The following is an 18,557-nucleotide window of genomic DNA, read 5'->3' as shown; positions in this document are numbered from 1 at the left end:
GCTAGATGTCAAACGGGCCTTACTTTACTATATCCAAAGAACACAACCTTTCAGAAAGACCAAACAACTGTTTGTCTCTTTCTCTCCACCACACAAAGGCAACTCCATCTCAAAATCTAGGATAGCTAGGTGGATTGTAAAATGCATCCAGATTTGCTACCACAAAGCACGCTATCTGTTTCCCCTAAAGCCCATTCTACACGAAAGATAGGGGCTTCTATGGCTTTTCTATTGAACATCCCATTAGATGATATCTGCAAAGCAGCTACATGGTCAACACCGCACACTTTCACTAAACACTACTGTGTAGATGTGCAAACCAAGCAACAAGCTAGTGTGGGCCAGGCTGTACTAAAAACACTATTTCAAACAACTGCAACAGATACCGGTGGTCGCCGCTAAGGTTGGGAACTGCTATATAGTCTATGCAAAAGTGTGTAATCTGCAGCTCATATGCCTCGAATGGAATATGCTACTTACCAGTATGCATCTGTTCTTGGCATGTAGAGCTGCAGATCTACACACGCCCACCCGCCTCCCCGGCTACCCGTATCTGTTCCAGTCTATCTTATTTAGATACAACACACATGGGTTTCTTCACTGTTATTACTACGCTCCATCTTTCCCTGCTGGCGAAAAACAATCTGAGGATGGAGCCGAAGCCCATGCGCAATACGATCCAAAGGAGGAGTCACCGACCTCGTGACTTCCAAAGACTTTCCAAGAGGAAAAACAAACTGCAAACATCCGGGCCCAACACCAGATGGCGATCTATGCAAAAGTGTGTAGATCTGCAGCTCTACATGCCAAGAACAGATGCATACTGGTAAGTAGCATATTCCTTTTGGGCTATTGTAAAAGTCTGAATAGGGATGTAGTATTCCTCCAGGAGACCAGGATAGGTTTTATAGAGGCTCTGCCTATGAGGAAGGGATGGATTAAGGACATTATCTGCTCTGAAGCCTTGGGGAAGCGTAATGGGGTTCTCATCCTTCTTTCTAGACACTCGGTATTGCCCACAGTCGCCTCTGAGCATGACTCTAATGGGGGAAGGGTGTGGGGGGGGGGGTGGCTACTTACTAGACTGATCAATGGCCCTCAAGATTTATATGTAATATATATTTATTCACCCAATTCAGATGACCATACGTTCTGGCGTACAATCAACAAAAAACTGTCTGATACTCCTCAAAATTCTAAAACAATTGTAAGAGGTGATTTTAATCTTCCTCAGGACCCTATCTTAGACTGTCACTTGGCATTCAGATACAGAGACCCTAGGGCACCCAAACATTTACTCAATATTTGCACGTCCCATCAGCTGTTAGATGTTTGGAGGTTACATAATCCACAGGGCAGTGACTTTACTTTCGTCTCTTCTCCCCATTCTAGTTTTTCCCACATTGACTATCTATGTGAACATTTTATCCAATAGATTGCAAACCCGTATACATAAAATAATTCATATCTCGGAAAAGGCATTTGATCAAGTTTATTGGCCTTTTTTACATGCCGTTTGGGAAGCACATGACCGTGGTTCCTCCTTTACTAATATGGTCTTGGCTTTACATGCGAATCCTAGGGCAAAGATTATAATTAATGACCTCCATCAAGGAACAAGACAGGTGCCACTTATCCCCCTAATTTTCTTACTATTGATCCTCTACTTAGACTTCTTAACTCTGAACCTAGCATTAAGGGTCTTCAATTTGGACATCTTGCATTTAAGACAGCTACATCTGCAGTCAATATCCTTATATTCTCACAGGATGTAGAATTGTCTATCCCCCTCGATAATTAATATTATTCAGAATTTCTTTACGGTCTCTGGTTATTCCCTGAAAAAAGATAAAACCGAGGTATTCCCTCTAAATCCCCTTCGTTTTCCCTCCCATCTGGATGCCTCTGGTCTGAAATGATGGTCTTCTCGCCTTAAATATTTGGGTATCTGCTTCTGTAGAGATCTTGCCGAAGCAGTATCTGACAATGAATCACATACACTTGCCAAAGTTAAAGATCTTCTTAGTAACTGGTCTTCTAAATTAATTTCTTGGTGGGGTAGGCTTCATACCCTCAAAATGAGGATTACTTAGATAGTTAATTTTCTATCTTCACTACTCCCCCTAAAGGTTTCAGTAGGTCTCTTACAAGAACTTGATAAACTTACCTCTAAATTTCTTTGGAACGATAAACTAGCAAAGATCTCATATAAATTTCTTTGGAAGCCAGTTGCTTTGGGTGGTTGTAATTTCCCGAATTGGTATCTTTATCAAACAGCTTTCCTAGTGGCTCAAGGTGCAGGTTGGTTTACCCCAGATTCACTCCATGCTCCCCCTTGGTTACATATTGAACAATCTCTTTGTCACCCTTATAGTTTAGCATCCTTCATTTTGATGTCAAAATGTGTCCCGTCACATTCGCATAGTATTCTTTCGGATACAGCAGCGGCCTTAAAGATCCTTGACAAGCGGCTCAAGTTCCATCTTAATAACTCTAGAGGGGCATCTCTTTGGTTTAATCCAAAACTTGCCTTTGATCTTGACCCCCACCTTCCTGAAGATTGGGCCTCCAAAGGCATTAGGACTATTCAGGACCTTTACGATATTAATTGTGATCTGCTTCCTTTTGCAGCTCTCGCTGTAAAATATGACCTCACTAATAATTTTTATGGTTTTTAGGTCGAGCATTCGAAATCTATTGTAATTTCTTATGTTGGGTTAAAGCTATTCCCCAGCTTTTGATTTGTTTGTGTCAGTGTCCTTCAAAAATCCTTGCTTGCCAGTGGTCAGTCCTGCCTCCTAGTCCCTCCTTTCTCTCTTCAGTTCCTCCCATGCAGCAGGGACTAAGTACTGTCTCATCACAATATAGTTCTACATCTCTTCTTTGATGGACTACTTTTTTTTCTTGGTTTCCTGCTCTGTTTCTATTTGCCTGTGTGTAGTGTCAGCACCATAGCTGATTACATTTAAATATCCTTTTCCTCCCTCCGACCTCCTCCTATTTACACAGTTGTATTGGGGTACGTCTTTTGTCATGCCTCCTTCGTTGCTTATATTTTTTAGACTTCTAGCAATTTTCGATGTCCACTATAATTTGGGCAAAATGTTAGTAGGATTGGGCTTATTCACAGTTCCTCCTGGCCATCAAGTGCTTAACAATACCCCTCCAATATTCTCTTATGGAGCTAGCGCTATATAAATGTACAAAAATAAATTGTGGAAAGCTTTAGTATTAAAGTGTTTAATGTCAGCTGCTCTATATAAAAAATCACATAAATGTATAGATATGACTACATAGTCCGCCCTTTACATCCGTCTTGGTGTTCTTTGTTTAGGCGAATGGCCACGCCCCTTCTCCGAGGAGAATTTCACTTTGGTCGCGCTTTACTTTCTACAGGGAGTTCAGTCTTGATTTATGTATTACAATACAATGTGCTACTAGCAAGATGGCTGCTCTTAGAGGCTCCCTGCTGAACTCCAACTTTCAGGATAAGGCGGAGAAATCCCAACGCACGCCACCCAGCTGTAATTAATTTGGTGGCATGACTGCGATGGCTCCATGGAGACAGCCGGTGAGTTTAGCAGTGCTGGTCTGCTGGGTGCTCGAGCTCGTTATAACAAGTTTGCTATACGTTTTTTCACTCTTGTATTGAGTTAAAGTTGTCTTTGTGAAGACGGTGTAAATGATTTGTGCCCTCTTTTTGATGAGTTACATGCTTATATAGAAAAATAAAGAGAAATATCTTTAATAAAGATGGAATTTTCATAATGAGAACACTTCAAACTAAGCCGCCAAGGGCGGGCGTGGTTAGCAGCCGACAAAGATGGCCGCAGCCTAGGACAGCGCCGCGATCGACAGCGTCTATCCCTGTCAATCCTGTCTTAAATCCGACGGCAAGTTAAAAATCTGAAAACGGGAGAGGGCACCGGAACATCAAAGGAATTATCGAGGAAGATTTGGGCGCTGTACAACCACCCAGCAGAGACCCGCACCGTGTGCAGAGGCCGTGGCCTACGTAGCGATAGCAAGCTGTGGCCTCGCCTAATCTTAGCGTGGCTGAAATAACGGCGTGCCCACTGCCGAAGACGAAGAATTAACTTAACGGATGACGGCGGTGGCTGAGACCCGTGACAAATCCTGCAGCGCGAAGAACCTCAAATGTGAGTGCACAGGTCGAAACGGCATACCAGTGCAGTCCTCACCGGAGGATCCGGAGACGAGAGGTGGTCCTAGACAACCGACCGAGGGCCCAGGCTGAGCACACGCACGGCGGCACCGCCGCCAGCACGCAGCCGAGAGAGCAAAGGACCGTAGGTGGGGCTGGGGGCAGGTGAAACGCCAGCGCTTCATGCAGAACCCGCGACATCCCTCCAAAGTGGGCCCAAGAGCTCGCATGGAGTTAACCACAGGCAAGTCACAAACTCAGGCCGCACGGCTTGAAGGGGGGTTAGATACGGCCTGCTTTCCTCAGAGGCATCAATTTACCCACACCTGCGAGAGACGTGCAACCCCGGGGCACTCACTGTCTCAGCTGTGCAGGACACGGCCGACGCCTGCTCCTGAAGGCGAAATTAGGTGCAGCAAGGGACTGAAATTGGCCAGGAAGCGAATGCAGCACTGCAAGTACAGACCTGAACTTTAAGACTCAATAAGATATCCCGGAGCTTCCGGGTGGAAGCAGAAAGCAATTACCATTAAGCAGGGACTCGCACCGATGGCAGTGGGGAGCAGGAAAACCGAAAGGCTGCGCATGGAAGATACCCCCGCAGGCAGGCAGCGGCGACTACTGTTCACCCCACTGTAGAATTGGTGATACCACCAGGCGATTCTGGCACCACGGGAGGAAGCAGCCAATGCGCGACGCAACTTAACAAGTTGGAAAAATACGCCTATCACAAAGATTAATCGCCTGCACCAGAGACACAGACGGGTAGCGGCGATGGCTCACAGACCACGAAACCTAAAGAGGTAACCCTGCAAGACATAATGGCCACCCTAAACCAGATGCAAACATCAATTGGCACTATATCCACCGATATTACACTACTACGCGCGGATGTTTCCCAGATGAGTACGAGACTGACATAGGTCGAATCTACTACGGCGACTCTTCCACCGACACAGCGACATTGCAATGGCAGGTCCGAAAACAAGAACTGGCGCATAAGCAAATGGAGGTTAAGCTTGACGACCAGGAAGGCCGCTCCGTACGCAACAGTGTACGCCTAGTGGGGGTGCCGGAAAGTGTGAAGGGACTGGCTGTCGACCTCTTTGTAGAAGACCTTGTTAAAACCCGACTACAACCCCGAGGGCTGTCCAGCTTCTTCTCCGTGGAACGGGCCCACCTAGTACCTGGCGGGAAACCCCGACCGGGCGCCCCACCCAGACCCATACTGGCACGTATATTTAATTTCCGGGACACAATTCTGCAGGCAGCACGTATTGCTCCCCCCATACAGGTGAAGAACTGCACAGTCACGCTTTATCCAGACTACACGGCGGCGGTAACAAAGCAACGGCGTGACTTTTTGGAGGTTAAGAAAGAACTGCGTAAGCGAGGCCTGAAATATGCAATGCTGTTCTCGGCGAAATTGAGAGTAGAGGCGGAAGGAAAAACTTGTTTTTTTACATCGCCACATGAGGCACACGACTGGCTAGAGGGATGGTGCCAGGCCACGGGACCCAGATGACAAGGACAGAGACAGAGACAACTAACCAAGAGATCGGGAACATCAGGAGCGCAAGAGATGGCAGCATCGGGTTGCATGACCACACAGACTATGACTGAAGACTCGGATTAACGTCACGTAAAACATGCCATAGTAATGAGAGTAGAAGCACCCCCACAGAAACGGGCGCATGGAGACCTGACACCACCATACTTAGCGGCTGAAACACAGCGGACCCGGACTACCTGAGCATACGCACTGATTTCACCAGTGCCGCTGGTTTTTTAATGCCAGTGACACTAAACCCTGTATAATAGGCCGTAGATATCGTACAGGCCTAAGGGAGAGACCACGGAAGATCGCAAAACAGCTGCACCCCCCCCCCACGCAAGTACAAAGTTCTGGGGATTAAGCACTCTGCTAAGTTGGGGAGGCGGGTAGTTCAAAGTTCGCTGGGCAGGGAGGAGGGAGGGGGGGCAGGGTACAGTTAAAGGGGTTTTGGTTTGATTCATTTTTGATGCATAGTGTTGGACAGGGAAGCATACAAGTTGGCAATATGGCATGCACATTGCAAGACACCCTCGATTTATACATAGATCCAGTCCTCTGTTGCGCACATAGATATTCCCATGGCAGACACAAACTCACAGACCCCGGACACTAGGGGGATATCCGCTCCCCTCACTGTGATGTCCTGGAACGTTAACGGGTTGGGAGATAAGATAAAAAGGGGACTGGTTCTTCAGTATATTAAACGTAAGGGTCCAGCGGTTGCACTGTTACAAGAATCGCATCTGACGGGCTCCGCTTGTAAGGCCCTAGATAGATGGGGCTACAAAGTGGCAGTACACTCAGAATTCACCTCAGGGTCTAAAGGAGTTGGCATCCTTATCCAGAAGCATTACTCCCTGATACTAACTGGGTCCTGGACAGACAACCAAGGGAGATTTGCCTGCGATATCATGTCAATGGGAAGGGAGGCAGTATAATATGATATCAGTTTATGTCCCACCTGTATTGCATCAATCAACCTTCCCGCCTCTGGGGAAATTCCTGTAATCACTCCCGCAGGGAGAACTCATCGTAGGGGGTGACTTTAACGCTACAACTGACGCGTCCATTGATAGAAAACCCCCTAGAGATTCCAGCAGCTCCAATCTCAAGTTAGCAGACTTTGTTAATGCAATCGGTCTCACAGATGTATGGAGAGCCAGAAACCCACAGGAAATACAGTATACCTTCCACTCGGGTGCCCACAATAGTCTTTCAAGAATAGACTACATATTTACATTGGCGGCAGGGATGGAGAGAGTACTAGAAAAAACACATTTGCTCAGGGGTATCTCGCACCTCTCACCAGTGCTCATTACTTATGCATCCTATATCCAGGAAAGACGCAGACTGTTTCCGCTCTACCCCGGGTTTTTAAAAAACAAAGCGATTAGGAAGGGCCTGCTCGCAACCACAAAACAATATTTTGCGGAGAACGAACACTCGATGCCCTCTCTAACGACGTTATGGGAGGCATACAAAACAGTCTTATGTGGCCAGGCAATCTCACTGGTTGCAAATCATAAAAAGATACAGGAACAGCAGGTCAAGAGGCTAGAGCAGAAGGTAGCACAAGCAGAGGCAGACCACGCAGCAGACATCACTGATGATACGACACATGGGCTACATCTAGCCCAACAAGAATACAAGGCCTTCGCATTGAAGGTAGCAAAATCCATACTCACTACCACGCAGCATACTATCTACGAACAAGGCGATAAAGCAGGCAAGCTCCTAGCCTGGCTAGACAAAAAGGAGAGGGCCAACAGATGGATAGCACAACTTCAATTAGAGACTGGGGTCGTGACCTCAGACCCCCAGCAAATTGTTGACATATTAGCGACCCGTTATGAGAAAATATACACTCCCTTAGCCACAACTACGATAGAAGAAAATCTAGTCTTTTTAAAAGACATACGAATGCCCACATTACCTACTGACGCAACCCAAACGCTGTAGGCGGATCTGACCCAAGATGAGCTCTTACGAGCAATAAGCACCCTACATACAGGAAAAGCCCTGGGACCTAATGGAATCCCAGTGGAATTTTACCAAAAAACAGCCACTAAACTTGTGCCGTACCTACTTAATATGTACGAAGACAGTTTGATAAAGGGGGAGCTTCCCAGGGATCAGCGCCTGGCAACGATAGCCGCAATACATAAACCAGGTAAGCCGCCTCAGGACTGCATGTCATATAAGCCGATATCCCTAATAAATGCTGAAGCGAAAATACTTGTTAAAGCTTTAACAATGCAATTACAACCATATCTTGGAAAAGTGATCCACCCGGACCATTCCGGATTCATGCCAAACCGTAATACGGCACTGAATCTCAGACGACTCCATAATGTCATGGCGCGTAGATCTACTATAGACGAAGATGCTATAATTCTGTCCCGGGATGCAAGTATGGCGTTCGACATGGTTGAATGGCCATTTATATTCGCAGTCCTTCGCCACATGTGTTTTGGCCCCAAGTTCTGTGAATGGGTGAAACTGCTTTACACTAAACCCATGGCACAAGTGATGGCGAATGGACGCATCTCGGCAGATTTCCCCCTGTGTAAGGGGACAAGACAAGGCTGCCCCCTGTTACCGCTCCTCTTCGCAATAGTGCTGAAACCACTGGCGGCATGGATACAGCAGGATCCGATTATCCCTGGTCTCAAATGGACTATGGGGTGGGAGGCTCGCATCTCGCTATATGCGGACGATGTGTTGCTGTACTTGGCTTCCCCTTCGTGTTCTCTTAATCCCCTTTTGGATATATGGGCGAGTATCAGGCTACACAATAAACTGGGCAAAATCACTTATCTTTCTACTTCGTGGTCCCCCGCCGCGACTCCCGCAAAATTGCGAGGTACAGATAGCTAACAAGGGATTCAAGTATCTCGGCATTTATATAACACATCATAACACGCTTTTCATTGAAGAAAATCTCATGCAGCCCCTGGCACGTTTCCATCGAGATGCCAGCCACTGGTGATCATTACCAGTCACACTACTGGGGAGGGCAGCCATCTTTAAGACGATGGCGCTCCCCAGATTCCTATATGTCTTACAAAACACACTGTTCCCAGTCTCCCCGGCGTTCTTCACAGCGATAAACACTGAAGTGAATAAGCTACTGTGGGATGAGAGATCAGCCCGTATAGCTGTGCATAAATTAGTAAAAAGCTGGTACGACAGAGGTATCGCACTCCCTAATATAAAAACTACTACTGGGCAGCCCAACTTGCGGTGATAAACCAATGGCTCCATGCACCGCAGGAAGATCCGGCTTATCGAATGGACAGGCATCTCCTGGGGGCAGACGGGATGATTAGGGCTCTATATAATAACACCAGACAGACGGTTCTTACAGGTCCAACGGCACATACAGTCAAGGTGTGGCATGATGCGCAAAGGGCACTGGGATGGGAAGTGATCACGACGCAGGCAACACCACTATGGGACACGCGGAGGCTAGGCACTCTGCGAAATACCAGAGGATTCAGACAATGGGACATCATAGGTATCTCAAAGGTGGGAGATCTATGGAAAAAGGGTGAGGTCTTCCTGTTTACACAACTACAAAACACTTATGGCCTAGCAACAACGGAAGCCTTTAGGTAAATGCAGATACGACATGCACTCATGGCACTGATTCCACCTGGCACACAACTGCCAGAGTCCTCGCCCCTAGAAGTCAGATTACTTACAGACCACATGACCAAAAAAACCATTTCCGTAATGTACAGGAAAATACTAAATAATCAGCCAGACCCCACGGCGGTCCTTAAAGTAAGATGGGAGGCGGAACTGGGAGATTAGGACGAAGCAGACTGGCAGGAAGCAATTGCATCCCCAAAGAAGTAGCGATCCCCTCTAAAACTAATACAACTAAAAATTCTACACCGCACCTATTAAACACGAATACTGATGCACAAACTAGGAAATTCAGATACACCACTCTGCGTACGACAGTACGGCGCACCAGGCACATTTTGGCACACACTCTGACAATGCTCGGAGATTGCATCCTACTGGGAGGCGATCATGCACACAGTTTCCCAACTTACGAGGGTGCTGATTCAACCTGAACCAAAGAGGTGTCTGCTTAATATTTGCGAGCCCACAGATCTTAACCATGCGGCTCAAGATTGGGTGGCACTGGGAATGGCACTAGCGAAAAGGAATATAGCGCAGCTCTGGGACTTCAGATCGACCCCTACCCTTAGAAGATGGTGCCAAGATATGGACGGTGTAATGATAACAGAAAAATCAGTATGTTCGAGGCATGTGGGCTGCTGAATTCATATCTGTGCATAGATCGCCGCCTAGTGTTGGGTCCGGATGATTGCACATTGTTGTCCTGGAAGAGTCTTTGAAGTATCACGAGATAGGTGGCTCCTCCCCTGGACTACAGTGCGCATGGGCATCCTCTCCATCCTCAGATTGTTTTTTCCGCCATTGGGTTCGGATGTGCTTATCTTAGCTCAAGTTAGGAAAACTTTATTTAAGGCCAAAAGCCTTTAGATATCGTCGGTATCGTTTGCGTTCTGTATCGATAGATTATTATACTTGTTTTCGAACTTATTCGCCTTTATCGGATCGAGTTTCGGTTCGAAAATCGATCAACGTTCGAAGATGGAATCGAGGACTTCCTTCAAGAGATGCCCTCTATGTCACGCAAAATATCCACACGTCGATGTCCATCCGGTGTGTAACAAATGTTTATCACCGGATCATGATGAGACCAAATGTATGGCCTGCGCCCGGTTCCGGTCGAAGAAGACCCTTCGGAATCGACGAGCGGCTCGATTGGAGGCCAAGAAATCGGCGCCTAACCCGGTTAACATATTCAGTACCGAGGACGAAGAAGTCGAGAGCGTCGAGGTGGTAGACCAACCCGACGACGTTGAGGAGCAGGATGTTCAAGACCAATCGGACCCTGCTTCGGCGCATGACTCCCAATATGACGTCGAAGATGAGGAGATCTTCTGGGAAGAATACGTCGTCGACGAGGTAGGAGACGACGAGGAAGCCCTTGGGGCCGAGGAAGATAGCTCAGGCGAGGAGCTAGGCCAATCCGTCGATGCGGAGGCCGAGGGAGATAGTCTTGATAAGGCTCAGGTCGAGGGATCGCCTGCGGGCCTTACCCAAGATCGGTCGGATCGTTCTACAGCCCCGCATAAAGGCCCGGCTTCGAACATTTCAAAAGAGCCAGAAATATCAAAAAAGACTGGAGTCGATTCTGTGAAATCGAAACCAAACCCTGCACCGGTCAAATCGAAACCGAAAGTGCAACTGGTTCAGGTCGGATCGAAGGCTTCGAAACCTTCCAATCCTTCGACACTAAAGAAGGACATCGGAGCCGACAAACCAAGTAAGGACTTCGGTACCGAGAAACCAAAAAAGGACTTCGGCACCGAGAAACAAAAGAAGGCCATCGGTCCCGAGAAGACGCAAAGGCCTATGGCACCGAAGGTTGGGGCACCAAAGACCAAGGTCAAGGTGGTCGATCCGACTACATCCACACCGAGGAGTGCTGAGCAGATCGCAGCCCCGAAGACAGGAAAGAAACCGGAGACCGCGTCGAGGCCTATCTCCAAAGAGCCTGTCGGATCGAAAGCACCGTCGCCATTCACGTTGAAACTGGTATCGGAGTCCCTGAAGCGCATCAGGGAACGGGACACTCTTGAACCGAAAACAGGTCCCGAACCGAAGAAGGTCGCCAAGGCTCACTCGGCGCCCGCACCGATCAAGTTTGGATTGCCACCACCGGGGACACCTAAAATGTTCGAACTTAGGAAGAGTATCGAACAACCACAAACGGTGTCGACAGAAAGAACAGATGTTGAAGACTCACAGGACCAGTTTATCGACGTGGACACTGGTAGACTGTTCCGCAAGCGGAAAATTATCCCAGAAAAGACTTTGGAATCATACAAAATTCCACTGAAACATAAAATAGTGTCAGGTTCGACACCAGTGCTTGTGGAACCTTACCAAACATATCATCAGGAACCACAATCCTTTTCTCCCGCACACTCAGAGGCGGATGCAGGAGAGGGCTATAATGGGGATACCACTTATCCTGTGGATATCGACCCTGATGAACAACAGCAAGACCAGGATCAAGCATGGGGAGACCCTAATGACCCAGGAGACCCACAAAATGCTCCTGACACTCATACTTATAATATAAAAACATCTCCCACTGAAGATACTGCTGCTTTTAACGCCCTCATTGAAAGAGCGGCGGCCAATCACGGAGTGGAACTTCATTCTGACTCGGTGGAAGAGGATTTCTTGGTGGACATGTTCTCAAAATCAGAAAGAACAGTCAAGACTCTACCAATGCTGAAAGGGGTTCTTAAACATGCTAAGGACATCTTTAAGGAGACAACCAGAGCACGGGTATTGAACCCAAGAATTGAAAAAAAATACAAACCAGCCCCAGGAGACCCAATGTACATTAAGGGTCAATTGCCGATGGACTCGATGGTAGTTTCTAATGCTCGCAAAAGAGCTAACTCGCAAACTACCGGGGATGCTCCTCCTCCAGACAAGGAGTCCAAAGTGCTAGAAACATCGGGAAAAAGGATAGCAGCACAAGCAGCAAACATCTGGCGCTTTGCCAACACTCAGGCACTCCTGGCCAGATACGACAGGTCACACTACGATACCCTAGAAACACTACTAGAACACCTACCAGATGACTATAAAGATGGAGCGGAGCTCCTCATCAGAGAGGGACAACTCATTACAAATGCGTCCATCAAATGCGCACTAGATGCAGCTGACACTGCAGCAAGGGCAATCAACACTAGTGTGATGTTGAGGAGGCACGCATGGTTGAGAATATCAGGTTTCAAACCTGAAATTCAAACTAATATATTGAATCAACCAGTCAACCCAGACTTTTTATTTGGCCCCGAGGTTGATACTACACTAGAAAAGATTAAAAAGGACACTGAAACTGCAAAATCCATGGGGGCTCTACAGTCGCAGCAGTTTCGGAGTGGCTCCTTTCGTCGCCCCGGGAATAGAGGAGCAGCTAGAGGTCAGGGGTCCCAGCAGCAGTACAATAAAGGAGGTACCTAGAGTACCTATAATAAGACCAATAGGGGTGGATATCGTGGATCAAGCACCAAGGGCAGAGGACGAGCAAACAACAACACCAGGTCCTCCGCCAATAACAAACAGTAACGTCTTGTCACTGCCCCCCGACCACATAACACCAGTCGGGGGGAGACTCCAACAGTTCCTGCCAGTCTGGAGATCCATCACCACAGACAGGTGGGTCAGAAAAATTGTCCAGTACGGTTATTGTCTGGAATTAACATCCAATCCACCCAACATACCACCAAGACACCATCCTATGTCCGCAGAGCACTTGATATTATTGCAGCAGGAAGTACTAAGTATGCTGCAGAAAGGAGCCATAGAGCTCGTGCCTGTAGAACAACATGGGTCAGGGGTGTACTCTCTGTACTTCTTAATCCCAAAAAAGGACGGGTCTTTGAGACCTATACTGGACCTAAGACCTCTCAACCAATACATTCTGTCAGAGCATTTTCATATGCTCACCCTCCAGCAGGTTCTGCCGTTACTCAGTCAGGGAGATTTCCTAGCAACACTAGATTTGAAAGATGCGTATTTCCACATACCCATACACCCATCAAACAGAAAATATCTCAGGTTCACTATTCAGGATCAACATCATCAGTTCAAAGTCCTCCCTTTCGGAGTAATAACAGCGCCCAGGGTCTTTACCAAGTGCCTAGCGACAGTGGCTGCACACTTACGGAGACAGCACATTCACGTCTTCCCTTACTTGGACGACTGGCTTATTCAGGCAAAGTCAGCCCAGCAGTGTGCCAGCCACATATCCCACACCATTCACCTTCTTCACAGTCTGGGATTCTCACTGAATTATCCAAAATCACATCTTCAACCCGCCCACGTAAGGCAGTACCTGGGCGCGACCATAGACACTCTGGCAGCCACAGCTCAGCCAAATTTAGTGAGGATCAACAGCATGCAACTGCTGATAACAAAGTTCAGACCTCAACACTCCCTTCCAGTGCGAGTGTTCATGCAGTTGATAGGCATGATGGTCTCCTGCATCTTCATAGTCCCGCACGCGAGACTACATATGCGCCCGCTTCAGGAGTGCTTGGCACGTCAATGGAATCAGACTCAAGGACAGTTGAAATACCTAGGGCCTCATGTAGAAAACCAAATACCGGTCGGTAACAGCCGAAATTCGGTAAATATCCTGTTACCGACCGGTATTTAGGCATTTGCGATGTAGGTGGCTGATTTTCTGGATTCGGTATTTACCGAATCGGAAATTAAGAAATCAGTAAAATACCGATTCGGTAAATACCGAATCCAGAAATACTATGTAGGGGGCACTCAAGTGAGTGCATCATTGGTGTCTGGATTCGTTATTTACCACCAACTACAAGTTGATGGTAAATGACGAAAACCTTTCAAAAAGCATTTTTGTGCTATTTGAAAAGTGCAATGTGGCAGACATACATGCCCTTAGGGCATGTATGTGCGCCACATGTGCACACATGCACGAATCAGGAGTGCAACAGGGTGTCAATGTGACACCCTGCCACCCATGATAATGCCTCCCCTATTACCGATTCGGTATTTACCGAATCGGTAATGGTAACTGGCTTCCCATTCATTCCTACGGGCCTCCAGGCCCATAGGAATGAATGGGAAGGGATGCATTATTACCGATTCGGTAAATACCGATTCTTAAATACCGATATTTACCGAATCGGTAATAATTACCGATTGTTTACCTACATTACATTTACCGATTCATAAATACCGAATCGGTAAAATTCGGTATTTAAGAATCGGTAAATATAATTTACCTACATATGGCCCCTAGTGTTGGTGAGCGGTCGGGCATACAACTCTCTGCATTGGTGGAATCCACAAAACCTTTGCAAGGGCCGACCGTTCCAAGAGCCTGTTCCACAAACAATACTGACAGCGGACGCGTCTCTCTAGGGATGGGGAGCTCATGTACTCAATTACACAGTGCAGGGACTATGGACAACACAGCAAAAGAAGATGCACATCAACCTTCTGGAACTGATGGCAATCTTCCTGGCAATGAAGGCATTCAAAGTACACTTGTGCAACAAAGTCGTGTTGATCCGGACGGACAACATAACTGTCATGTACTACATACCGAAGCAGGGAGGAACACACTCTCCACGGTTGTCTCATCTGGCTCAGAGCATGTGGAGGTGGGCCATTCAGAGGAACATGTTCCTCATGGCAGAACACCTCCCGGGCAAGGACAACCAGATGGCGGATCTGCTCAGCAGACACAGCCACCAAATGCACGAGTGGGAGCTACATCCGTCAGTACTCCAACCGTACTTCCAGCAGTGGGATCATCCAGAGATAGACCTATTCGCCACAAGGGAGAACGCAAAATGCCAAAGCTTTGCCGCCAGGTTCCCCCATCCACAGTCGCAGGGCAATGCGATATGGATGAACTGGTCAGGCAGATTTGCGTACGCTTTTCCCCCAGCGCCATTAATACTGCTGGTGGCACGCAAACTAAGGCAACACTCGATAACACTCATCCTGGTTGCTCCAACGTGGGCACGCCAGCCATGGTACACCACGTTTCTAGAACTTTCCGTGGTACCGCATCAAAGACTGCGGCTAACACCCAAACGTTTAACGCAGAACCATGGCGAAATTCAGCACCCAGATCCGCAACAGCTAAACCTGGCGATCTGGCTCCTGAAGTCTTAGAGTTTGGCTACCTCAACCTGCCTCCAGAATGTATGAATATCATCAAGGAGGCCAGGAAACCCACGACCAGAGCTTGCTATGCGGCTAAATGGAAAAGATTTGTCATTTACTGTACAAACAATGACATTAATCCGCTGGATGCATCCATTCAGAACATCATCTGTTACCTGTTACACTTATACCAGTGCAATCTGGCACACAGCTCCATACGTATACATCTAACCGCAATAGCAGCCTATCTTCAGAACAGGCAGCACCTCTCTTTATTCTGAGTGCCTGCCATCAAAGCCTTCTTAGAGGGACTCAAAAGAGTCATTCCTCCAAGACACCCACCGGCACCAGTGTGGAACCTAAATGTGGTCCTCACCAGATTAATGGGTCCACCCTTTGAACCTCTACATTCATGTGAGATTCAATTCCTCACCTGGAAAATAGCTTTCTTAGTGGCAATCACTTCGTTGAGAAGAGTTAGTGAACTCCAGGCACTAACCATTCAAGAGCCATTCATACAGGTTCACGCAAACAGAGTCGTACTACGTACCAACCCCACATTCATGCCTAACGTGATATCGCAGTTCCACATGAATCAGACTATTGAACTGCCTGTTTTCTTTCCAAATCCAGAGAATGTCGCAGAGAGAATGCTCCATACACTAGATGTAAAGAGGGCCCTCATGTACTATATAGACAGAACAAAGGATTTTAGGAAAACAAAACAATTGTTCGTTGCCTTTTCTCCACAACACAAGGGCAACGCCATTTCCAAAGCAGGGATAGCCAGATGGATCGTTATATGTATTTTGCTATAAAAAAGCTAAACGCACATTAACGATTCCTCCAAGAGCCCACTCAACACGAAAGTTAGGGGCGTCCGTGGCTTTCCTAGGGAACATTCCTTTAGAGGAAATATGTAGAGCAGCCACATGGTCCACTATACATACATTTACAAAACACTACTGTGTAGATGTACATTCAAAACAGCAGGCAGCTGTAGGACAGGCTGTTCTCAAGACCCTTTTTCAGACTGCTGCAGCTGGCACAGGTAGCCACCGCTAATGGAGGGACTGCTATGTAATCTATGCACAGATATGAATTCAGCAGCCCACATGCCTCGAACCGAATATGCTACTTACCAGTATGCATCTGTTCTTGGCATGTGGGCTGCTGACATTCATATCGCCCACCCTCCTCCCCGGCGCCTGTGGCAGCTGCAGCACTCAGACTTACTGTATAGCATGGTCATCACTTACTGTATCTACTCCATCACTGCCACAATGGCGAAAGACAGTGTGAGGATGGAGAGGATGCCCATGCGCACTGTAGTCCAGGGGAGGAGCCACCTATCTCGTGATACTTCAAAGACTCTTCCAGGACAACAATGTGCAATCATCCGGACCCAACACTAGGCGGCGATCTATGCACAGATATGAATGTCAGCAGCCCTACATGCCAAGAACAGATGCATACTGGTAAGTAGCATATTCGATATGCACAGGGGATGCCCCAAAAATGGACCCGGGTGTGGGGAAAGTGGAATACGTCTCAGGGCAATATCTTTGAGCCCCCACAAGAGGAATCGCTATCAGAGGACAGTGACTAACTACTAAAATGAGATAATTCAGTGGTACAATAAACATTGATGTGGACAAATTGTGAGGGTGGGAAGGAAAACCCTAGATGTGCACTGTAAGAACTAAAATCCACTGCTGTTTGTTGGATGTTCTAAACCATATTGTATGCGAAAGTGACTATTTAATGTAATGCATCACTGCTTTAAAACATAAAACGCCAATAAAAAGTTTTGTAAAAAATAAAAACTACGCTGCCAAACTAAACAGGGTTATTGGAGCAATTCTTTATTTCATGAAAAAAAGGTGGACAAAACAAAAAATTGTCAAAGAAATGCAGAAGAAATTGGGTTGTTCTCTGTCTGACTTCGAGTCATGCAAAGGACTTTCAGCTGACAAATGTTCTCGTTTCATACATGATGACAAAGGCCAATTCAGTTTTTAACCAATACATTATAAAAATAGGAAGGCGTAGCAGCAAAACCACAAATCCCAGAATGCAATATCTTGGCGAGTCGCTTGTTTTTACCTGCTGGATGGACAGTTTTGAAAGAGATTTCCATACTTCTCTGCAGAGTTACTGGGCAGGACAAACCTTCGGTATGTGATCAGCTTCCGCACAGCCGCACCTGACAGGCCCCGAGACATGTGATCTCAGACAGGACCAAGCTGGGGGCAAAGTGCATCCAGGGATGGTTCTCACAAAACAAGCATTCCCCAGGTGTGTGTGTGTGTTTGTGTGTGTTAAAGACACAGGCACCTCGGAATGACCCTGCTGCGTGCCAGATACTGACTGGCCATCAGAGCCAACCTACCGGGCCTCATTTGGAAGCATACACACCTTTTCATACTGCAAACTTCTGTTTCGTCAGGATGTGGGGCTGGACGCAGGTGGTATGCAGGCCTCAAGAGGAGGCTTTGCTATGGGTGACCCTCAGTCCGTAAAATACACGGACTGCCCGTGATTTTAGCCTGATGTCCGTTATTGGTCTGATAACGGACAGCATTTGTCCGTAATTTCGACTGTTATTTGACAGCTGTCTGGTTCATTCTGCAGCTGATAGCTATGTGATGCTGGTATCAGAAGTGGCTTTCAGTGCCGCGTCAAAGGTTGTTGAGCACTAAATGAAACAGAGAGATATTTTTTAACAGAACATAGTAACATTGTAAGGCATTTGGGAAGCTCTAGCTTGTCGCTTGTGCTCCTTTTTTCGGGCTTTTATTATGGTTTTGCATTTTTTAAACTATTTTCTTGTCATATAATATGGCAGTACGATTTGTACTTACATGGGTTTTTATTTAAATTGAGCACCTTGATGTTTCAATTATTATTGTTTGAGGTGGATAGATGTTGGATTGATGGATGGATGAACAGACTAACAGATAGAAGAGTAGGTGGATGAACTGATAAATGGATGGAGAGTTTAGGCATGGATGGAGAATGTGTAAATGTGTGAATGGCTGAACAGATGGTTGTATT

General features: G+C 47.0%; 1 protein-coding gene and 1 long non-coding RNA gene across 2 annotated transcripts in view; one reads left to right on the top strand and one right to left on the bottom strand.

The window, feature by feature from the left end:
- LOC146863451 (uncharacterized) overlaps positions 1 to 17,728 on the bottom strand; it is a 65,793-nt gene extending 48,065 nt beyond the window's left edge. The window contains exon 1 of the long non-coding RNA XR_014978610.1: positions 17,607 to 17,728. This is a non-coding gene — a long non-coding RNA (uncharacterized LOC146863451). The remainder of the gene's footprint in view (positions 1 to 17,606) is intronic.
- The window catches only part of LOC146863450 (uncharacterized), a 151,393-nt gene that overhangs the window by 110,602 nt on the left and 22,234 nt on the right, over positions 1 to 18,557 (top strand). The gene's annotated exons all lie outside the window — the stretch shown is intronic.

This window comes from Triturus cristatus, chromosome 2_2, assembly GCF_964204655.1.
Source record: "Triturus cristatus chromosome 2_2, aTriCri1.1, whole genome shotgun sequence".
NCBI lineage: Eukaryota > Metazoa > Chordata > Amphibia > Caudata > Salamandridae > Triturus > Triturus cristatus.
This window is presented reverse-complemented; position numbering and strand designations above follow the sequence as displayed.